The sequence below is a fragment of the Orcinus orca genome, chromosome 13 (genome assembly GCF_937001465.1).
Source record: "Orcinus orca chromosome 13, mOrcOrc1.1, whole genome shotgun sequence".
Taxonomy (NCBI): Eukaryota; Metazoa; Chordata; class Mammalia; order Artiodactyla; family Delphinidae; genus Orcinus; species Orcinus orca.
In genome coordinates, this window is record NC_064571.1 from 52,733,104 (window position 1) to 52,757,416 (window position 24,313).

Here is a 24,313-nt window from a genome sequence, read left to right on the forward strand (position 1 = left end):
AGGGGGATGGGTGGCCCAGAGGAAGGAGAGGACATCCCCTTGGCCCTCCAGGAGCCCCCGCTCCAGTGGGGAAGGTGCTGTCTCCACGTTGAGGAAGTTCCTGTCCAGACCCAGGAGTCACAAGTCAACCTCTCAGGAGGAGATGCGGGTGGGAGGATGCAATAAAGGCAAAGAATATTATGTGTAATGAACAAGGCAGCAACAGCCACCGTGGCTTGAGCATTTACTATACGTCAGAGACATTAAATGCATGATGTGAATTTTTCGTTTGATTTTCACAACAACACTGTTTTTCAGGTAAGGAAATGAGCCTCTGAGAGGTTGAGTAATGTGCCCAAGGTCACACAGTAAGTAAGGGAGAGGCAGGGACTTGAAACCCAAGCATGCTTAGTCCCTCTCACTGGAGGAGAAAATCTTGAGATGCCTGTCTTGCTCCTCCTCCTATAAAAACAGCCCTTTAGGGGCTTCCCTGGTGGCGCAGTGGTTGAGAGTCCACCTGCTGATGCAGGGGACATGGGATCGTGCCCCGGTCCGGGAGGATCCCACATGCTGCGGAGCGGCTGGGCCCGTGAGCCATGGCCACTGAGCCTGCGCGTCCGGAGCCTGTGCTCCGCAACGGGAGAGGCCACAACAGTGAGAGGCCCGCGTACCGCAAAAAAAAAAAACCTGCCCTTTGGGTAAACTGAAGGTGTGAAGAGCATCGTGAGGAGTGTTGCAAATCAGTGCTAGGATTCTCCACATCGTCTCAGATTTAATTAGTCATAAAATTAGCTTCCTCAAGAAACCCAAGCTCCTCCCCCCCCCCTCCACTGCACATACACATACTTTTCCCGCAATCAGCATCTCTGGGCATACGAAGAACTTTGCTGGAATTTCTAGGAATGGGAAGCCCCAGATCAGGACTCACCCTGATGCACTGCAGATGGTTGGGGGACCCTAGGATACCCCCAAGTGAGGCCCTGAAACACCTGCTCGAAGAGCTGCCGTCCCAGAGGCATTTCTTGGACTTGGCGACGGTTCTCAAGCTGGACCCTGAGCACGAGTCAGGGAGGGAATGGGGGTAGGGGGTGTTATGGGTTACTGACAGTATTTCAAAAAGCCCAAGCAAAAGCTTCAAAGTCTCTGAGACGAGGCTGTACTGCTACCTAAAGCCCCAGTTTCTTCATTTTCAGCTGGACTCGTATCATCTGTGTAACTCTCTCGCTCATCTCATACTCACCAGAAGCTTGGAGAGGAGGCTAGACTGACTTCTGAGTAATCAAACTTTGATTATTAGAAAAGAATCCAATTTGCCTTCTAGAGGCATCCTTGGTGGAAGAAAGGAACCACACTCATCACAGGAACCCACGGATCCCGGGCGGAGGGCAGTGCCTCTCGTTTCCGCCTCCTTCCTTCCTCCCTGTCTGCCTCCCACTGTCTCCACAGTGAACAGAACCAGCACCCAGGCGTCCTTGACCAGGGTCCAAGGCACCTCGATCGACCTCGAGAGAAAAGCTGTCCCGCTCTTCCCGGTGCAATGCCGGCACAGCGCTCTGACGGAGTCCACACGCAAATAAGAACACTTTTTTGTTTTGCATGTCTGGGTGCAGAAAACCCTCAGCATCTGGCCTCAGGAGCTGGGTGTCTGAGAAACAAAGATGTTCTCTGGGCTCTGGGATTGGGCGTTCTGGTGGTGGGTGGTCCTGCATCTCAGATAATTGACATCAGGGAGGCTTCTGGGAGGCAGGAACGAGAAGACAGGAGGCCCCCGCCGGGCAGCTCTGCCACACACTCAGCCTGGCTCAGCTGCCAGAGGGTCCCGTGCTTGGTGCCCGGCTCCTCCAGTGCAGAGTAACAGGGAGAGTCCGGGAGGTGGCCTGGAGAAGGACAGAGCTATTCTACCAGCGAGAGCCCAGCAGGCCAGGCCCGGGAGGATGCTGAGGGAGGAGATGGGCTTCCTGCCCTGGCCAGCTCACTCTGTCTGGTCTGGGAGCTGGACTTTGGGGATGAAAATAACGTATTTAGAGAACCAAATGGTTAGGACTGAGCTCAGCCTGGCTGGCTGGCTGCGTGGAGAGGTAGGGTGGCATTTAATCACGTCTAAGGGTACACAGAGGCTCAGCTTTCCAACAGTGAAGCCAGGCTTATTCCCTGTGAATAAGGGAAGGGGGTTTAAACTGCAACGTGATACATTTAAGTTAAACACAGGGGTAGCCTTTCTGCAGGGGCCATTTAACACAGCGCAAATTCTCCTCTGTAGTCTCACCCCCAAGCCAGGCTCACTTCTCATCCTGCCTCAGGCTAGAGTGCTCACCACCTTGGCCACTGATTCTCTAAATCCTACCCATCTGGAGGCTAAGTGTATGTACCCCTTCCTCCAAGAAGCTCTTGACAACAGGCACTGTTGGTTGCCTGTCATATTAGTTTAGATTAGGTTCTCGGAGAGCATCACCAACAATAAAATAAAGATGGTTGAAACCAACTAGAAATGTATTTTCCCCTCTCTCTCATTCAAGAAGTCAGTAGGTGGTGGCCTAGGGTTGACAGAGCACTCCATGGTGCCCAGGGCTCAGGGTCCTTTTAGTTCTGGAATCTACCATCTTGAAGGTAGCGCCTATAGTGTTTTTCATGTTCAAGGCAAAAGGCCGGAGGGAGAGGACATTAAGGGAAGAGTACGTGCCAGCTGTCCTTTAAAGAAGGCTCTGGAAGCTGCCCTCAACTCCTTTGTTCACATCTTATTGACCAAAACTTAGTCACCTGGCCTCTCCTAGCTGCAAGGGAGGCTGGGAAGTACATTCTGGATAGCCATGTGCCCAGCCAAAATCAGGGCTCTGTCACTTCAGAAGAAGGGGAAGAGGGATATTGGGGACAAAAATTCTAGCAGAGATATAATTTGTCTGGATGTGGTTCCTTCTCCTACAGGACTCAGGAAGGATGCCAGCTCTAGAGCCGCTTGGCTCTCCCATCTGAAGTACATCACCCCACTCCTCTTTCCAGATCTCTTATATCCAGACTCAGACCCTTCTCGTCATCTCTGCAGCCACCACCCTGCTCCAAACCCCCAGCAACTCTCTACTGCAAACACATGAAAAGATGCTCAACGTCATTAGTCATCCAGGAAAAATAATTAAAATCACGAGATAACTACTATACACACACTCAAATGGCTAAAACTAAAGACTGATAACACCAAGTGTTGACAAGTGAACTCTCATACATTGCTGGTGGGAATGCAAAATGCACAGCCACTTTGGAAACTAGAAACATTACGCATCTACTTATCAACTCTATTGTATCAATACTAACTTCTCCCCCTGCTTCTACCCTTAGAATAGTCCAGACTATTCTTAATACAGAGTAATCCCTTTAGAACCAACATGTGATCACATTTCTCCCCTGCGCCTAACCTTTCACTGGTGTCCCTTGAAGAGCAAAACGGCTGCTAAGACCCCCAGGTGATTTGCCCCTCCTCCTCACCTCTGTGACCTACCACCTCCCACGCTCCTCCCCCAGCAAACTTCCAGCCTCACTGGAACTGAACAGAGAACTGAAATGGAGGCTCAGAGAGGCTTACCTATACTGCCTAGAGTAACTCCTTTTAAAAAGGGCCCTTCCCGTCTCACAACCCCTGGCCAAGAAAGTGCCCACTTTCTAAACTTGCTGTTTCTCAGAAATTCCACACCTGCCCTTGGCTCAGATCCTTCCATTCCTCCATTCCCTTTTCCCAGAACATCTTCCCCAGGTATCTTCAGGGCTTGCTCCCTCACCTCCCTTTGACCTTGACTCAAGCATCCCCTTTAAAATTACAACCCTTCCTTACCCTGCCCACTGCTTGATCTGCCCCCTAGCCCCCCACAATGACGCTCACTGCCTTCTAACTGACTCTATAGTTTACTTATGTCTCTCTTCTGTCCAGGATGCAAGAATTTTTATCTGTCCATTTACTGCTATTTCCCTGGGGCCTGACACATGGAGCGCACTGGAGGCCCAGACATTTGTTTTTCTTGTATTTCTTCTTGTGTGTTCGCTCCCCCTTCTTCCCCAGGCCTGTGAGTTCCTCGAGGGCAGGGACCTTGTCTTGGCTTCCCTGGGCATCAAGATAGGCTTGAAGCATGCCGTGGGTACCCAGGAAGTGCTCAATTCAGGTTTTGTGGGAAGGTACGGCACGCCTTGTGATAGATGGACAGTTGCTCTTTGCTCTACGCCTTGGATACTTGAGCTGAGAAAGCCCCTGGATGCAGGACAGTGACATCAGTCATTTCAGAAGAAGAGGTTATTAAATGAAAGAGAAATTGAAAAGGAAAAGTCAATTGGGATCGAGAGACCACTGCTCTGTGACATCCATTTCTCCCTTAGCCGAAGTGGTTTTTGATTGGACTGGCCTCTCTCCGAGCTGGGGCAGAAGCTAATCAAAGGCCGTTTTTCTTTCTTTGCGAGGAGCAGTGTTCATCAGAATAGTGAGAGCTGGGCCTTCAGGCTCTGCATTTATATAAAAGTGGCCTTGGTGATGAATGTGCACCAATTATCCTTACCAGAGTCCTTTTCAGGAAGGACGAGCTCAAGATTAGTGGTTAATGCGAATCCTGAATCCCAGGAACCCACCCTGAAGCCTGAGGAAATCATCCCAATACATCATTCTGATACTGTGCTATTTCCAGCTCAAGGTTGTCCGCAAATGGGGCCTGCGCTTTCAAAATGGAAAGAAAATTAGAGAGTGGGCTCTTTTTGGAAGGGGTGGTGATACTGTTTTTAAAAGCTGTTAACCCGATGAGGGAGCACAGTGGGATAGAAAGAAAAAATCTCATGTTCCAGTGCAGAATCCTGCCCCTTATGGGCCGTGTGACCCACGCAAGCCACGTGGCTTCTGTGAATCTCAATTTCCTTGTCTCTAAATGGTGGCAATGATGTCTGCCTACCTTCTGGGACAATGGTGTCAATCAAATTAGACTGGAGACTTCCCTGGTGGCACAGTGGTTTAGAATCCACCTGCCAATGCAGGGGACACGGGTTCGAGGCCTGGTCCGGGAAGATCTCACATGCCACAGAGCAGCTAAGCCCGTGTGCCACAACTACCGAGCCAGCACTCTAGAGCCTGCGAGCCACAACTACTGAATCCCGCGTGCCTAGAGCCCGTGCCCTGCAACAAGAGAAGCCACCGCAATGAGAAGCCCGCGCACCGCAACAAAGAGTAGCCCCCGCTCGCCACAACTAGAGAAAGCCCAGGCACGGCAATCAAGACCCAATGCAACCAAAAAAAAAAAAAAAGAAATTAGATTGTACCTGGGAAAGTACACAGAGAAAGTAGCGTCCTCTACAAATGTGGGGTATAGTATTATTTAGCAAAGCATATATTGCGCCACTCCACACTCCAGGAGTCCCAGCCTGGTTGGGGAGAGGTCTCAGGACACAGAAAAGACAGCGTGAGCCCAAGTGTGAACTGGGGTCACCCTGCCCAGGCTTTCTCTGCATTCTTGGGGGAGGGGCAGAGTTTACAATCGCGAGGCAGTGGCGGAGGTGGGTTAGCCTCTTACAGTCCTGGAGGCTGAAAGTCCAAGATGATCCTTTTAGGGCTAAAATGAAGGTGTCAGCAGGTTTGCTTCCTTCTGGAGGCTCAAGGGGAGAATCTGCTTCCTGGCATCTTCCAGCTTCTGGAAGCTACTTGTACTCCTTGGCTCATGACCCCTTCCTTGCATTACTCTGGCCTCTTGGTTCTGTCATCACATCTCTTCCACCTCTTCCATCATCATATCCCCCTCTGCCTTCCTCTTACACGCACACTTGTGATTGTGTTCAGGGCACACTCAGATAATCCAGGACAATCTCCCCATCTCAAAATCTTTAAATCACACCTGCAAGGTCCCTCTGCCACTTAACGTCATACATTCACAGATTTCAGGAATGAGGACATCTTTGGATATCTTTGGGGGCCATTTATCAGCTGACCACAGATCCCCTTCCTAGAAACAACCCATTTCTGGCCCTTCAAAATCTCAACAACTAGTTTAGGGGTCAGTGTATGTACAGACTCCACTTTGCAGTTGTGGGGCTGGGAGATGCTAGGCAGCTTATTTGAATGGGCTGAACTATCAAACTGGAGGGAAAGCTTCCCTCCAAACCCTGACAACTGGTTGGGAGGAATGGGTTGAGGCATGGCCCAAAGGAGGGTGTATCCCAGCTGCTGATGCAGGTGCCGGGAGGTAACTTGCAAGGTCAGAGGTCACATCTCCTCCTGAAGTGTCTTCCCCACTCTCACCACTCACCCCTGCTCTATGGAGGACCCGTTTTGCTGTGTGACCTTGGACAAGTCACTAAACCTCACGAGTCTGTTGCCAATTCTGAAAACTGGAGCCTGGACCACATCACCTCTCAAGAGCCCTTTTAGCTCCAGGGCTTTAGGATCACCACACATGGTCCAGTCCTGGGATTATGGCAAATGAGGAGAGGACCCTGCCACAGCGTGACAGACCCTGATCTCAAGAGCAGAAGCCACCAGTCTGGCTTGGGCTGGCTCTGATTTCAGAGCTGGAAGCAGACATCAGCCTTAGAAGTCGCAGGAATCAGGAAACCCAGACTCTAGACTCGGGTCCACTCCTGTTTTGTGATCTTGTGAAAGTTGCTTTTAACATCCTAGAGTGTCTTTTTTTTCCCCAAGCATAAAATAGGAATAAAGAATAGTTTTCTCACCTATCCCCTAGAAGACACTTCTAGGGGATAGGAAGTTGGAAAAAGCAAGCGTATCATGGTGTCAAAGACAAAAACTGGACCTGTAAGGAGATTAGCTTATCCAGGATATTGCAATAAGTTAGCGCTCCCCAGATGCGAAGATCAGAGTGTCTCAGTGGTTTGCCTTAGACTTTGATAGGGAGGCGTTACAAGTGAGGTGATTACAAGCTGTAACTATGAGTTAAAGGTGGGGTGATTTACGGTTAGATTTGTGTTTGTAATCAGTAGAAGTATCAATTAGCTGAACAGGTAATGCTCATCTGTGTCTAGCTAGTTTCAGGGGGACAGTTTTAATCTTAGCTGATTATTCGGAGATAAAGAGCTTGGAAGTTGGTGAGGGGCAAAAGGGAAAAGGTCTGTCTGTGTTTAACCTTTACCAGGGCTCTAAGGTAAGGGTAGAGTCCTTTGTGGGGCATTCAAGGCCCTTTACCATCTGGTCATGCACTGTATTTCTAGGCTCACCTCCCCCCTCCTCTTCCCCACATACACACACATACTCCAGAGTTCCAACCCCAAACAATGACCATTCCCCACATCAGATGTGTTTTCTGTTCCTTTCTTTGCCTGGAATAATGACTCATTCTTTAAGACTCAGTTCAAGTGACCCCAGCTCTGAGAAGCCAGGCTGAGTTTGGGGATCGCTCCTCTGTGCTCCCAGGCAACTTGTTCTGTGCACCCACTACACCACATTAAAGGATGTTTCTTGTCTATTGGTCTCCCCAGCCAGAGGCGAGCTCCTAGAAGGTGGGGCTGGATCTCACTGTGATTCCTGCAACCTCCATCAAGACTGATTTCCCACAGGTGTTCCTGACAGGGACAGGGTAAAGAGACGAAGTAGGTGATTAAATAGTTAATCCCACGAAGGGACTGTAAGTAGAGAAAAAAGTATGGGAGTCCCCTGGAAGTTAACGATCACTCCAGAAAGCAGGCTTGCTCAACAGCTAAACCGAGCGGGCTTGCTTAGCAACAAAACCGCCAATAGAAGCGTGAGACATGCCCCAAAACAAAACAATGGTGGAATGAGACCCACATCCTGCCCAATGAGGTCAGTAAGTTAATGATTCCTAGGACATGCTTCTCTGCATGCACTAAAAACAAAAATATAAGGAAAAGATAACATTATACTGAAACCTGAGATGATTTACCATATTTTAATATATGTTACCACCTTTTCGTTCATTTCCATAGTACCATGACAGGGCCATATAGGGTCAAAAACTCCCCCTCCCGATGTGTAGGAGGAGTTAATGATGGAAGAGTAAAAGAACGAGGAAGAAGGTGGTCTTCTCCCCCTCCCCACGTTCCTCTGATTATGAAGCTGTAGCCCACTAAGTTCTCAGGGTGGCACTCCCTTGCCTGCCCACTTGGATCTCTCAAAAGCATCCTGTACTAATAAATCGCGTCTTGCCTGTGGCTTTGCCTCTCGCTGAATACTTTCTGTGCTGAGACAAAAGAACCTGAGCTTTATTAAGTGCTGAGATGAGTTCTGCAGTTTCCGACCAGGTGAGCGGTTTTAATTAAAGAGACAGCAGGTTTGGGTCCCATCCCCTGGGTTCAAGTCCCAGTCTGAGATGTGGCTGGGCTTGAGTTTCATCTGAGGAGAAGGGCGGTTTCATTCTTGGTGGAAAGAAGCAATGAAAGGAGAGAGGGAAGGAGGCACACAGACCTGAAGAACCTTCTGCCACACTGATGACATCATGTGCCTCCACGTGCAGTGTCGCCTCATGCTTAAAAGCCAAGTAGACATCCCTTAGCCTGGCACTGAAACAGCTCCAGAAGGTAACCTCCACCCTCCCCTCCCCCTCCTCACCACCACAAACTGGCACCTTGGGCCACATTGCTCTTTCGCAGCCCTGAACACAAAGTGCTTGCCCACCGCTTTGCCTTTACTCCACAGTTCCCCACCTGCCCCCCCCCCCACATTGCCGTGTACGCAGGCTCCACCCACCTGCAACCTCCGGGATCAGCTGGCTTCTGCTCACCTTGACATCAGTCTCAGCACTGAAGGAATCCTCAGTCTGGCATCCAATGTAACTGAAAGACAGTATAAATCTTTACTACAGTCATCTGATAAGATACCAAAGGCAGATTATAATAATACCAGAGAGGATGGCTTGATGACACTGTCCACCGTGGCTCAGCCCTGCTCCTTCACGCTCTCAACCAGCTTACTTCCTGCCCTTTCCAACATAAACCACATCCAGCCACTCTTCAAGTGTTCACTTCTTCTTTATTCCAATTTATACCATAAAAGCCCAGACACCTAGGTAGGAGGTGGAGCTAAGTCTGTCTTCCCTTAGGTACCATTTCCCCACCCTCTGGGAGGTCTGTCTCCTGTCCTCCAGTGCCCTGCTCCCCAGGAGAGGTACTCCACCCTGGCTGCACGCTGGGACCCCCCCGGGCTCTACTCCAGGGTCCCTAGTGATTTGTCTGGGGTCTAGGCTGCTGATCTAGGCTGGGGTCTAGGCTGCACAGCCGATGCTGGAGAGGGTCCCTATTCTCCCTGTCATCTTGTGAGGACGTCTTTTGCTGCCGAGTGTCTGTCTGTCTGTCTTTCCTCACTAGACTGCACGTACTTCCAGGCAGGTCTGATTTTCATTTACCTTTGAAACTGTTGGGGAGGAAGACAGTTTCCTCTACCCTTAGAAGTTCTGGCTGGTCTAAGAATTAACTTGATACGAGACAGATTAACAGGAGAAAAATCAACAAAAGTTTAATAAGACGCATACATGGGAGAGACCCAGGAGAACTAAGTAACTTGCTGAAAACCTCACCTCAAATACCATCTTCAGCTAAAGACAAAAGAGGATGTTGGGGGTAGTGATTTGAAACCTCAAAGGGGAGGAAGGCAACTGACATAAAGAGGAAAAGCAAGTGTTTGGTAAACAAATGTTTGCTGGGCCCTGCAGAGACAACAGGACACAGAGAGGAATTCTAACAGACAGATTTGCTGGGTTCCTCCCTGTCTACACACCGAGTTCATACCCTAGTCATCCATGGGGACAGCTCCCTTCCTGCAACAGGTGCATTCTTTAGGCAGTTAGGGGGAAGGTCGAAGGTTCTTCCTGGGTCTTTTGGGCCTTGAAGTAATCAGCCTAAATCGATCCTCATGCCAAAGAGAAACATTTTGGGGTGACAAATTTTGTTCCCCTACAAACACCATCCCCACCCCCAAAGCCCAGCACCTGGTTTGGTCTTACAGACCTTTGGTGCCGGAAGAGAACTTAGGGGTGACCAAAGGCAAAGCTCTCATTTTGCAGGGCTCAACTGAGGCATAGAAAAGTTCGGCGATGCGCTAGTGGTCACACAGGTGTCCTGGCTCCTGGAGCCCCGGGATTCACTCAGAGCCTCCTTCCCTAGCCAACCCCCAAGCACCACATCCAGGCAGACCCCCTGGGGCACCGCAGCCTGCAGAACTCCAGTAGCCAGCGGATGGAGGAGATCCCTGCCCCATAGCCTGTGAAGACCATTTCTAGGCTAGGCTTGCAGGCTCTTCGATTTTTTCCATAGCTCGTAGAAGCCACAGCAGTGCCCCAGGAGTCACAAAGGGCCCTTTTTTCCAAGATCTATGTTCTCCAGCAGCAGTGCCAGCCACAGACATCGCTCTTAGCATGGGTGCTAGGGACCCAGGGGCCCAGAGGGAAAGGAAGGGACCCAGGTGGTCTCGCCTGGACCAGCTGCTGGCCCCCCTACCTGAGGTGGCAGCTTAGTGAGGAGATTCTGCTGGGAGAGGGGAAGTCTGGGCCTCCCAACCAGGAGGGGGCCCCTGAGAGGGCTGCATGATCCAGGCCCTTGAGGGCAGAGGTATCATAAGTGGCAGGGGGATGGGGGGACGCTATGAGCCCAGATAGGCGGTGGCCAGGAAACCTTTTAGGGTGACCAAATAACCGTCATCTAGATTCCTAAGGCTGTCAACAAATCACTACAAACACAGCTTAAAACAACAGAAATATACCTCACAGTTCTGAAAGCTGGAAGTCCAAACTCAAGGTGATGGTTGGGCCATGATCCCTCTGAATTCTCTAGGGGAGGAAGGTTCTAGAAGGGCTCTCTGGATCGCATCCCTAACGGGATGTTGATTGTGAGCAGTAAGCTACGATGTCAGGACAGATCTGCAGAGATTTTGATATAAAGATCCCAGTAGCCCCGATTCAGGTAAAGACCCCGCCCCCAGCATCCCTCTATAAGTAAGATATGCATAGAGTAACCCAAACCCCAAGATTTTTGTGCAAATAGTCATAAACACTTGCCCTTCTGCTGCCCTACATCTGACCCACCCCTCTTAGGACTGAGGATCCCCCTCTGTAACTCTTTATGGGACCGTCTGGCTTTCCACTGGAGAAGTTGCAAACGCCACCCACTTCCACCTCCAGGGTAGTCGGGGTGTAGGCTCTGCCCCGGGGTTCACTCAACAGGCATCCAGGGCAGAAGGGGCGCTCATCCTGCAGTGACTTGAAAGGGCAGCACAGAGGTCACTCCCAGTGGGCCCACGACACTGTCTGAGCTGGGCAACAGGGGTGACAATGTGTGCTAACAGGTCACCTCAGCCTCTGGTGGCCTGTGTCCAGCCTGGGTGACATCTAGTGTCTGAGGCCATGGGGGCCTCACCTCCTCTTTCCTGGTTCCCACCTGACTTCTGAGCTGCATACTTCAAATTGAAGGCAATTCTGTGAGCTCCCACCCAAAATATTCACTAGATTCTTTTTCTGCTTAAATCCGCTGTTACTAAGAATTTGGCTGAATCACACATTAACTGAGAAAGCATATGAGAAAGCACTTTGTAAAGTGTAAAGTACCAGGAAGATGTTAGCTGTCAGTATTCAAGAGGCAGAAAGTCCTCCCAGACACCCACCCCTCACCTGGCCATAGCAACTCCCACACGACACTCCTCTGCCCCTGGGGTCTGCGGGGCCAGACCCCCCAGATCCGCCTGTCTGTGGTCCACACTGCCCCGGCAGGCCAGGTAATTCAAAAATGGAAGACGTTCCCTGAACTTTATCCTTCTTTCCAGAGAGCCAAGGACATAAGATTGGAAAGAAATATACGAGCAGGAGGGGTGAAATGGGGTTCGCTCTATTTCACAGCCACTGTTATCAGTAATAAATAGGATGTGATTGCTGTTGGAGCAGCTCGCTGTGAGCCCTGGAACACATGTGCCCATCTCATCCTCAAAACTGGGAAAGAAGGAGCGACAGGGATTAAGGTACCCACTGTCCCAGAGAGGGTGAATGATTCGCCAAAGTCACACAGAGCAGCACTGGAGCCGGGACCAGGCCTGCCGTCTCCCGTCCACCCTGGGTCCATGGACCTCGACACGGACTGTGCCTGGAGGCGAAGCTTCAGCTCATGGCACATTTCCACCTGCAGAGCACTTGCCGTCTTAAAATAAACCAGCCAGGCCCTCGGGAGGGCCTGCGAGTCCAGAAGGTTTGTGATAGAGGGAGGGGGAGCCTGGCAACTCCTAGCGCTTTACCCTAGAGATTTATTCTCACCCGTGTAGGACACGAAGCACATGCAAAGTTATTCACGGCAGCTGTTTGTAGCAGCAGGAAACATAGGCAACAGCCCCTGTGTCCATCAGTAGGGCACTGGGTAGCGCCCTGCGGTATTTCCACACAGTGGCTACTTCTGCCACTTAAAAAAAAATATGACTCTGTATGACTGCTACGGAGAGATCCCCAGAATGTACTGCAAGGTGAAAAGAGCAAGTTACAAAAGTGGGTGTAGTAGCTACCACTTATGCAGTAAAGGGAAAAAGAAAATCTCTATTTATGCATCTCTGGAGAATACATGAGACTGAAATATCAGTGGTTTCTGGAGAGGTGAACCGGGTGGTTGGGAGACAGGAGTGGGAGGGAGAATCTTCACAGAATATCCTTTTGTTCCTTTGGAAGCTAAAACTAGGAGAACGCATTACCTATTTAAAAAAAAGTGCACGTGATAGTTTTTTGTTGTTGCATGTGTTTTTTTAAAAAGGAAAAGAACTAAAAGGATGGATTTCAGATGGACAGTTTTCAGCCATCAGTTTCAACATCAGAGGGGGATATTTGGAGAACTGGAGGACAGGGCAGGTGTGCCTCTCCCGTGTGCACAGCTGAACAGGCATGGCTGCTGCCCTGTGCTGAGCAGGGTCACCAGGAAGACACCTTCTCGGAAGGCATTTCCCTGGGGGAATCCCTACACCTGTTATGTCACCAAGAGGGCTACATCCTCTTTGGTTTAGGTGTTGCCTTGTCCCAAGCTCCATTTTCAAAATATACACCCCTTCGCTGTGGGATCAAGGGGCATCCGACACACTGTTCTAACAGTAGTTTATCAAACTTTTTCACCTGGACAGGAGGAGCCCAGGTGACCTGACAGTTTCTGCAGTGGGTTGAATAGTGGTTCCCCCCAAAAGATATGCCCACCTGGAGCCTCAGATCTTCTGAGGTGATCGTATTTCAAAAGAGGGTCTCTGCAGATGTAATTAAGGTAAAAATAGAAAGATGTGGTCATCCTGGATTAGGATGGGCCCTAAACCCAATGGTAAGTGTCCTTATAAGAGACAGAGAGAGGACACAGAGAGACAGAGGGGGAAAGCCACGTGAGGAGAGTGATGAGTCTACAAGCCAAGAAATGTCATGGCTTGCGGGAGCCACTGGAACCTAGAGGCAGGCATGGAAGCCTCTGGAAGGGACCAACCCTAACCACACCTTCATTTTGGACTTCTGACCTCCAGAACGGTGAGGAAGTAAATTTCTGTTGTTGTAAGCCACCCAATTTGTGGTATTTTGTTACGGCAGCCCTTGGAAATGAAGACAGCCTTAGAGCTTTGCTGAGGACGACGAGGGGGCTCAGGGCACCAAGGGTCCCTCAAGGACTTTGCAAATTAAGGGCTGGCCCTGCTGCTGTGTGACCCTGGGAAAGAAGAACAGGGTGGCCTGTTTGAAGACAAACGTCCAGGGAAGGCTGGGCCCCCTTCTGGTCTGGGGCACCTCTTTCCCAGTTCCCTGGGGCAGAAGCATTCCTTGCAGTGGGCGTTTTTCTCTAATGGGGAAGGTGTGCCTGCCTGTCGCTAGGAAACAGGGAGCCGGGCCTGTGGGCTCCCAGCCTGGAGCGCAGGCAGATGGTGACAAGATTAAATAGTGCCTTTCATTTCAACATAGGAAATGTTTTCAATTCTCCTCTCTTCATGTCTCTAAAAAAAGGCAAGTGGCGGAAACGTCCCGCTGGAAATTTATTAACAAAAGCCCAGGCAGCCCAAAAAAAGCAGACTTTTTTTCCCCCACATGTCTCTCCAACCAGCCTGCAGGCACCCTGTGAGGTTTCTGCCCTATCACCACGACCTGCCAGCCACCGCGCTGAGCCTCATTCAATCCTCCCAGTCACTGGAGGAGATAGGTTCTATTGCTATCCCATTTAACAGATGAGGAGACTGAGGCCTACGGAATGAAAGTAACCAGGTGATAATTTGTGAGGCTGGATACTTAATACACAATAGCTCTATCTTTCGTTATATGCCCCTTAGTGATGATGTTTGTGAAAGTACTTGGAAATGGCAATACAAATCTAGAAACTCATTATTACTAATACAACAAGGATCAGTAACTACAGGGCTGTGTGTACAATAAGCACAGCAAAGAGGAAACAGCTTTGTTTTCTCCACAAATTGCTTTGGGGGCAAGGAACTAAGTGGACCAGGAGAGATTAGACACAGAGGTTAGGACACTGCAGGTCAGAGTCCGCTGGCTGGGTCAGCGTCTCCTCTGATCCGACCACTTTGGGTATAGCTTCCAGCTCCAGAAGACCCAGCCTCTCACGTTGCTCAGCCACTAGCAGTGGCTACTCCCCTGGCACAGGAGCCTCACTACTGTGTGCTTGTAGTGCGGCAGAGGAAAAGGGGAAGATTGCAGGTTCCCCAGGACCCATGGAGTCAAGTGCTCAGACTACAGATGGGTAACTGGGAGAACAGTGGGGCACAAAGAGAGGAGAAGAGAGATGTGTTGGGTTTTAGATCCATCAGGCTGGAAAGGATAGAGGGATGGCTTGCTGGACAGACATGGCCCCAAATAGTCCCTATTCTTTTCCCAACCTTACCTCCCTCTGACCTAAAATAAACACTGCTCACCATGCAAATTTTTCCTACAATCGTAATCCCTTCAGTGTCTACAACCTCTCTCCTATCAAAGTAGTTTCATATCCATCATATCACATGATGCTCATCTCAGCCCTGGCAGATGGGTGGAGCAAGTGCTAACACACACCCCCAGCCCCATTGTGTACAAGGAGAAATTGAGGTCCAGACCCATCTCCTTACCTCATCCTCCATTTCCTGGGCTTTCTGGGTAGCGTTGATTCTTTCTTTGTAATAATACTTAAAATTCTGCCTCCTTTTTTTTTCCTAATGCCAATAACTTAATTCAGGTTCTCACCGGGCCAAGGCTGTGTCTGCTTTAGTCTCTCCCCAGACCAAGCTGTCCTACATGCTGACCTTCAGCAATGCTTCCTAAAGCTCTGGGTCAGCATAGTCAGTCATCACAGCACTCCACAGTGTTCCCTATTTACAACCATCCAAAGGCTCTTTAACTCAATGTCACCCAGCTACTTTGTCTTATTACCTCTACTTCACTACACACACACTCTGCTCCAGCCAGAGCACTCTCTAACAATGATGCCCATTCCCTGCCTCAGTGCCTTTGCTCGTGCTGTGCTCCCACCTGGCCTGCCTTCCCTCCACTCATGGAGGGCTCTCCAGTGGCTAATCATTCTTCAGGATACAGAGTGAATCAACCTCTTTCATCAAACCAAATCTAATTATCACAGAGATTGTTCCCTTCTCTGAATTCACACTTATATGCAGGGGACCACACTTCAGCACTTGGTAGCTGGCCTCTCCAATGGCCCCCAGTGATCCTCAACTCCTGTGCAGTCTTCTCCTTCCATGAGTAGAGCTGACCTGTGTAGCCAATAGGACGTGGCAGAAATGACAGTGTTCTGGCTTGTGCTCTCTTAGATCACCTACTCTGGAGGAATTCAACCGCCATGTCAAGGTCAGGAGGATGCTTAAGCAGCCCTGTGAAAAGGTTCATGTGGTGATGAGCTGAGGTTACTAGGCGACAACCAGTACTAATGGCAGGCACGTGAGTGAGCCACCTTGGAAGTGGATCTTCCTGTCCCAGTCAAGCCTTCAGATGACTGTGGCCTTGGCCGACACATTGACTGAAACCTCATGAGAGACCCAGAGCCAGAACCGCCCAAGTGAACTGCTTCCAAATACCTGACCTACTGAAACGGTGTGAGATTATAAATGTTTATTGTTTTAAGTTGCTAAGTTTTAGGGTAATTTGTTATTCAGTAACTGATAATGAATATAAATGTCTTGTTCATGAACTATCTTCTCAAATCTATTAAAATGCAGGGACTGTGATTTGTTCCTCCTCCTTGCATTTCCCATGACTCTTGCCACAAAGATGGACACTTTGGAACAAGCACAGCATGAGGATGTACTTGTTCATTCATTCGCTCATTCAACAAATATTTATTGAGCACCAATGTGCTAGGTACTGTGTGTACCAAAAGGGGCAAAATAGATCAGCTTTCTACCTAGAGGAGCTTATGACTCAGTCATTAAATAATCACAAGAAAATATGTAATTACTATGAACATGGTATGAATACAAAATAAAGGTAAAATGGACAGGGGGACCACATTTACACTGAGGGTGGGGAGTAGTCAAGGAAGGCTTCTCTGTGGAAGTGATGTTTAAGTAGAAGCTTAAAGGATGAATAGCAATCACTCAGGCCACAGGAAAGGAAGCAGGGAAAGGCATTCCAGGTGTATGAGTGTCCTCGGAGCCGAAAGACTTTGGTGGGAAGCAGAGACAGCCAGGGGGACATCGGCATGTGACAAGGCTGATGAGGAAGCCTGGGGCCAGCCATCGGGAGTTCTATGAATCATGTTAGGTAGCCTGGATTTTATTCTAAGTGCACTGGGCAGTCACCGGAGGGCCTACAAGCAGGGGATCCACATCATTGGGAGGAAGTTATGAGGATAATGTTTTGGAAATGGTTAAGAGTAGTGTAATGACGGGACTTCCCTGGTGGCGCAGTGGTTAAGAATCCGCCTGCCAATGCAGGGGACATGGCTTCGATCCCTGGTCAGGGAAGAGCCCACATGCTGCAGAGCAACTAAGCCCGTGCGCCACAACTACTGAGCCTGCGCTCTAGAGCCCGCGAGCCACAGCTACTGAGCCTGCGTGCTGCAACTAATGAAGTCCGTGCACCCGTGCTCCGCAACAAGAGAAGCTACAGCAATAAGAAGCCCATGCGCTGCAGCGAAGTGTAGCCCCCGCTCTCCGCGACTAGAGAAAGCCCGCACACAGCAACGAAGACCCAATGCAGCCAAAAATCAATCAATCAAAAAATAAAATTAAAAAAAAAAGAATAGAGTAATGACAATGGTCAGTGGCCCCTGCCATCACCCTGGAGGGAGAGGACAGTGGCTTGGGGTGGGACAGTGGCAGAGGGAATGAAGAGAAGTGGACAGTTGCAAGAGACATTTTGAAAGTAGAATGGATAGGAACTGGAGGTGGATGGAAGAAGGGGAAAGGCAGGTGTTAAGACTTACAGGTTGAGTGGTTAATATCCCTCAGCTGACATTCCACAGAGGCTGCCTTGGCTGGAGCCCCTTCCTACCTGGAATAAAATGGGACACCTTCCTCTGGCACATGATCTCATTTTCACTTCCCAGCAGCTCTTGCCAGGCCCAAGTAGCCCTGTTAGATCTGCCCAGCAGCTGGGCCAGATCTCTGTGCCCCACAAGGCGGATAACAATATCCAGTTTTGTTCATTGCTGTATGGCCAGGGCCTAGTCCAGTGTCTGGTACAGAACAGGCGCTCCATAAATATTGGATGAATGAACGTACACTGAATAAATGAATAAATGAGTACATGTCGGTCCTCCTCCCAGCTTTCCCTTTGATCCAGCCCCAAAGAGCTCCTGCCAGGGCCTGAGCTCTGAGCCCTGAGCCTTGCAGGCTGGCTTGGGGCAAGTGGGAGAATTCAGGAGCCAGAAGGGGCACAAGTCCCAGTCTATTGGTCTTACCTGAAGTCCCTTCCAGTCCTAGACCTCTTCCCTGGGTCCTGGCTCTGGCCCCAGTTGTCTGCCATGAACCTCAGAGAGTCCTGGCTCATATCCTGAGACCTGCTTCTCACCAGCTCTGCTCAGCTCTCTGTCAAACAGGAAGCAGGCCTTATCGAGCTCTGGTTCTTATAGTTTACCATATATCAGAATCACCTGGGAGCTGGTTCAAAGTACAGCTTCCTGGGGCCCTTGCTCAGATAATCTGATCCAATAGGTCCTGAGGCCCAGGAAACTGCAATTTTAACAAGTGCCCCAAATGTTGCAGGTGGTTCCTGGATGACACCATGAGAAACTCGCTGTAGAGTGTTGGGGCCTGGGTGATGCCCAGATCAAACTGGGCCAAGCTAAGCAACCTCAGAAACATGGCAGCAGGTGGGCTGGGAATCCAGCTTTGCCCAAATGTCAGGGTCCTCTTGGTCATTAGAGGACACACCTGGGCCAGGCCCTGGGCCCGCTGACCTTAGGGGACCTCCCACATCATAGCAAACATTAAAAGGCACCCATACCCCATTCTAAATATCTCTTTGCTCTAGAAAATTTGAAAGGACTTTTATACTTTTCAGCTTTTTAAAATAAATTATCCTTATTGTTCTTATTATCAAATATAAATACATTATACAATAATATAGCTACTTATTTATTAGCCATTTATATGACAGTAGTGTTGAACTGTAGGTAACCACTGACATTTTCTGGGTGTTTAATTAACATTTACTGATTTCAAATTAGAAACTTCTGTGTCTTGGAACCAATGCATTTTAAACTCAGGTTTCAAATATTTTCTAGGGGCCCTTAAAAAGCCAGCAGGCCTGGGACTTCCCTGGTGGCTCAGTGGCTAAGAATCCACCTGCCAATGCAGGGGACACGGGTTCGTAGTCCTGGTCCTCGAAGATCCCACATGCAGTGGAGCAACTAAGCCCGTGCTCCGCAACAAGAGAAGCCACCGCAATGAGAAGCCCACGCACCGCAACAAAGAGTAGCCCCCGCTCGCTGCCACTAGAGAAAGCCCGTGCGCAGCAACAAAGACCCAACGCAGCCAAAAAAAAAAAAAAAAAAGCCAGCAGGTCCAGGGCATGGTGCCCATAAAGAGGTACTGCGCCACCTAAGTCAGCTTTTCTGAAGCCATTCGGGGCTGGGCGGGAGGCCTGGGTTAACACAGGCATGGGGAGCCTCTGTGTTGCCACACAAGCCCCGGGAGCCATCCTGACGCTGCTGGGCTCAGCGTGGCAGATGTCCATCTGCCACCTGGGCACTAAATATAGCCCATACACAGAGCCCTCTCTGCCTGGGACCTGCAGAGTAGGCTTAATTGGCTGGAATTGCCACAGAGAGAAGCTCTGTTAAAAGGAGTTGAAAAAAGGCTTCGCCCCACAATTCTGGGATGTGGAGGTTCATAATTAGACAATGGATTTTTTCCTGCCAGCAACACAGTATTGCTGGATTTAGTCACTGATAAATCCTTCAGCTTGATGATCTCAGGTGTTGAGGTCAGGCCTGTGTAGGTGTCAGGGGCATACTTGCTTTCCGTGGTGAGCCGACAAAGCAGGACGTTTCCCCCTGACTGTTCTGATCCTTAGTGCTATGGACCCAGTGAGTGTGTCCCCCTAAAATTCATATGCTGAAGCCCTAATCCTCAGGCTTTCTTTGAAGGTGGGACCTCTAAGGAAGTGATTAAGGTTAAACGAGGACAGGGACTTCCCTGGTGGTCCAGTGGTTAAGACTCTGCACTTCCACTGCAGGGGGCGTGGGTTCGAACCCTGGTCGGGGAACTAAGATCTAGCATACCAAGCGCAGTGAGGCCAAAAACAAAAGGTTAAATGAGGACATAAGGGTGGAGCCTGATTCAGTAGGACTATTGTCCTTATCAGAAGGGACACCAGAGCGCTGCCTCTCTGCGCTCACAGGACGGGGTCATGTGAGCACACCACGGCGAGATGGTGGCAGCATACAAGCACAGAGAAGGGGCCTCAGAATGAAACCTACCCTGCTGGCACCTTGAACTTGGACTCCTCAGCCCCCAGAACCGTAAGAAATAAATTTCTGTTGTTTGAGCCGCTCAGTCTGTGGTGTTCTGTTACGGCAGCCTGAGCTAACCAGCACCTCCCAGCCCAACCCCAGGCCCACCCAGCCAGAGCCTGTAGTGTAGCAGGATGCCCAGGTGATTCAAAAACACAACTTAGACCAAGGTGTTGGTCCCCCGGGGCTAGCAGTGATTGACTCCTGAGTATGAATTAGGGATCCTAGGTGGAAACTGCCCAATACCTGAGGGTGGGAAAAGAGAACCCTTCAAAACTAAACGTAGCTGCAGGCCTGTCAGATTTGCCCAAGGCAGTCTTATAAAACTCCATTCCAGGGTGGTCCGATCTGGGGCTCTGAACTCAGCTAGCCTGGAGGTGCAATGCGGAAGTCTTTAAATAGCCTTCAACTCATCCAGGGACACCATTTTTTCCCAAAGGAGAGGTAGTGGTATTTAGAATGCATATCTTGTCTTGTTGAAGAAATGATAACAGATTTAGACTTTTTTGCCCTTTCACCTCCACATGCCCTGGGTGACTGTTGGCTTGACAGGAACTTAATCTATGTACAGACTCTAATCAACTGCTAACGGCTGCCTGGAATGCTTTGTTGAAAAGGACTTTAAGGCCTCCTCTGGGATCCATGAAAAATAGAACCTTGATGAATTGGCGTGTCTGCCAAGAACATGGGGTGGGAGTGACTACCCAGTATGTGTTGATTCCACCCGAATACAAACGGCCCTTACAACCAATGCATAAAATAATCAACCAAGTTATTAGATCTGGTTCTGTTTGTGCTATTATCATTTATTTGTCATATATTGTCATTTATTTGTATAAATAAGATTTCCTAACTTTACTCATAAAGAAAAAATGAGAATACTTAGAAAAAAAGTTGGACAAGAAGAGGAAGTGGGGGAATTAGTCCTACTAGATAAGTACCATAATTCATTGATTCTGCTTTCTGTTTGTTGTTGTTTTTGCAATTTAACATCTCTGAAATTGAGGTGTCTCATTGAGGTACAGTCAGGAGGTAACTGTCATCACCTGTCCATACACAAAAACACTGGCCAAGATTGTCAGCGACTTGGAAGAAAATCCTGGAGACAGTAGTGGGGTATTCTTTTAAGAAATGCTGCAACATCAAAGTGGGACTCTTGGAGGCACAGAGGACAATATTGGTTGGAAAAACAAGGACATCAATGGTCAGAATCAAAATATGAATGTGAAGACCTTTTAGAACCACTTTAGTCAGTTTATTTCGCTCATATAAATTTTCTTTCTTATATATGTCCAAGTGTGATATATGATAAACTTCTGTGTCCATGTAAGTCTAAAAGTGCTCTTTCCATAAGTATAAATTAAAGTTTTAAGTGGTAAGAAAGCATTGTGTTATGGTTTGACAGCCGTACGTAAATTAGTGGTGGACTTTACAATCAATGGCATCTTGGATTAAATGAAAAATAGGTATTATAAGGCAACAATAAATAAAATGTGCTACTAGAGCGTAACAGATTCATTCATTCATTCTTTTAGTCAACAAGTATCTATGGAGTACTTAGTATATGCCCCTTCTAGATGCAAAAGAGGGTCAGAAAAGAAAATAATAAGTTTCCGCCCTTGCGGGGGCTTTCGTGTTGGCAAGAGTAGATAGACAATAAATGGACGCACAAACAAGTATATAATATTTCAAGGTTGGTAAGTACAGGGTAAGAGAATAGAAAGTCAGGGTACAGGGTAGGATTTCTGTTTTATATAAAGATGTCAGGGAAGACCTTCCAAGAAGGTGGCATTTGAGTACAGACATGGAGGAGGTGAAGGAGAGAGCCTCAGGTGTAGCTGGAGAAAGAGCATTGTAAGTAGAGGAAACAGTAAGGCCCTGAGACAGGAGTCCTCTTGGTTTAGTCAAGGAACAGAAGGGGGACCAGTGTGGCTGGAGTTCAGCAAGCAGGTGGGTGCACAGAAGAGAATAAAGTTCTGAGAGGTAGCCGGGGGCCAGATTAGGTGGATCTCGGAGACTTCTGTGGGACTTTGGGAGCCACTGGAAAGTTATGAGCAGAGAACAGGATACGACTACATTTTAAAAGGATCACTCTGGCTGCTGAAGGGAGAATAGTCTTGGAGAGCAGGGTGGAATCAGGGCTGTCATAGAAAGATTGGTGAGGAAGCCATTGCCATAACTCAGGTGAGGGATGATGGGCAGTGCTGGAGGTGGTGGGAGCTGATTGGATTCTGGAGTTGACAGGTCTTGATAGAGTGGATGTAGAGAAGAGAGAAGTCAAGACTTGAAGATTTTTGACTTGAGTTATAGAAAAAATGGAGCTGCTGTTTCTTGAGTGGGAAACGTTGTGGGAGAAGCAGGTTCTGGGAAAGATAAGGACCTTGAATTCAGAAATGTTAAGTTTGAAATTCAGATGAAGCCTCCAAGTGGAGACTGAGGAGACAGCTGGCTACATGGGTCTGGAGTTTAGAGGAGAGATCCGGGCCAGAGAAATAACGCCATATACCATCAATGCACAGCTGATACTTAAAGCTGTGAAGCTAGATGAGTTCTGTTTGGCAGAGAGAAGGGAAAATGTACTAGGATAGCACAGGATGGGTGCCATGAAACAGAGGAGGGGAGAGAAGGAAGAGCCAGAAAAGCAGGCAGAGAAGGAGGGGCCAGAGACACAGGTGAGTAACAAGAGAGGGCTCTCTCCAGCTGTGTCTCCAGAGAGTGCTTGCAGCAGACCCATGGGCCAGAACAGAAACCCCACACATAGACACCAGTACTTGGAGAAATTCAGTGTACAGCAAAGGCAGCATTTCAAACCAGTGGGGGAAAAGGAATTATTCAATAAATGAAGTTGGGGAAAAAAATGAAGTTGGATCAGGATAAGTTTCAAATGTGTCTAATATAGAAATGTACAAATAACTAAAAGTTAAAAACATACTAGAAGAAACCACAGGGAAAGAGTTTTGAATAATCCTTTGTCGGTGTAAGGCAAAACCAAAAAAGCTCTAAAAAAGACTCATAAATGGGCCTACATAATAATAAAAACTATACGAAAACCATCTTTAAAAAGTCAAGTGACAAGTTGGAAAAAATATTTACTACTCATTTAGGGCTAATTTCCATCATTGTAGAGGTCCTAAATAAAAATTAATAACAATAATAAAAGAACAGTAACCAATAAAAACATGCGTAAAGATTGTGCACCAACCACCCAAGGAAAGGACAATACAGCTGGCTTCTGAGTCTCTCTGAAAGATGTTCAGACTCACTCACGATAACAGAAATGCAAATTAAAACTACATAAGAGGGGGTTTCCCTGGTGGCGCAGTGGTTGGAAGTCTGTCTGCCGATGCAGGGGACACGGGTTTGTGCCCCGGTCCGGGAAGATCCCACATGCCGCGGAGCGGCTGGGCCCATGAGCCATGGCTGCTGGGCCTGCGCATCCAGAGCCTGTGCTCCACAACGGGAGAGGCCACAGCAGTGAGAGGCCCGTGTACCGCAAAACAAACAAACAAACAAAACGAAAACAAAAAAAACTACATAAGAGGGACTTCCCTGGTGGCGCAATGGTTAAGAATCTGCCTACCGATGCAGGGGACACAGGGTAGAGCCCTGGTCTGGAAAGATCCCACATGCCGTGGAGCAACTAAGCCTGTGCGCCACAACTACTGAGCCTGTGCTCTAGAGCTCACGAGCCACAACTACTGAGCCCACATGCCACAACTACTGAAGCCTGCGCGCCTAGAGCCCATGCTCCACAACAAGAGAAGCCACCCCAATGAAAAGCCCGCGCGCCGCAACGAAGAGTAGCCCCGGTTCGCTGCAACCAGAGAAAGCCTGTTCGCAGCAATGAGGACCCAATGTAGCCAAAAATAAATGAATAAATGTATTTAAAAAAAAAAAAAACTACATAAGAGAACAGTTTTCATCAAATGAATTATTAAAAAAAAAAAAAAGTTTGATAAAACACTGACTTAGGGACACCATTCCCTGTGGTGGGAGTGTCTATAATCGGTAAGGGCAACGTGGAGTAGGATACGGGCGATATTCATTACAATTAGGAATGCATAGGCTCTGTTTAAAAAAATATTTACTTTATTTTATTTTATTATTTATTTTCTTTCTATCTTTCTTTCTTTTTTTTGGCTGCATAGGATCTTAGTTGTGCCACGTGGGATCTTCATTGCGGCATGCAGGGTCTTTCACGGTGGTACTCTTCGTTATGGCGTGCGGACTTCTCTCGAGTGTGGCGCACTGGCTTTCGAGCGCACGGGCTCAGTAGTTGTGGTGTGGGCTTAGTTGTCCCGCGGTATGTGGGATCTTAGTTCCCCAACCAGGGATCGAACCTGCGCCCCCTGCATTGGAAGGCGGATTCTTAACCACTGGACCACCAGGGAAGTCCCTGTTTTGTTCTGTTTTAATTTTTTTCTTTTTCTTTTCTTTTTTGTTTTTTTATGATCCCCAGCATGTGGGATCATAG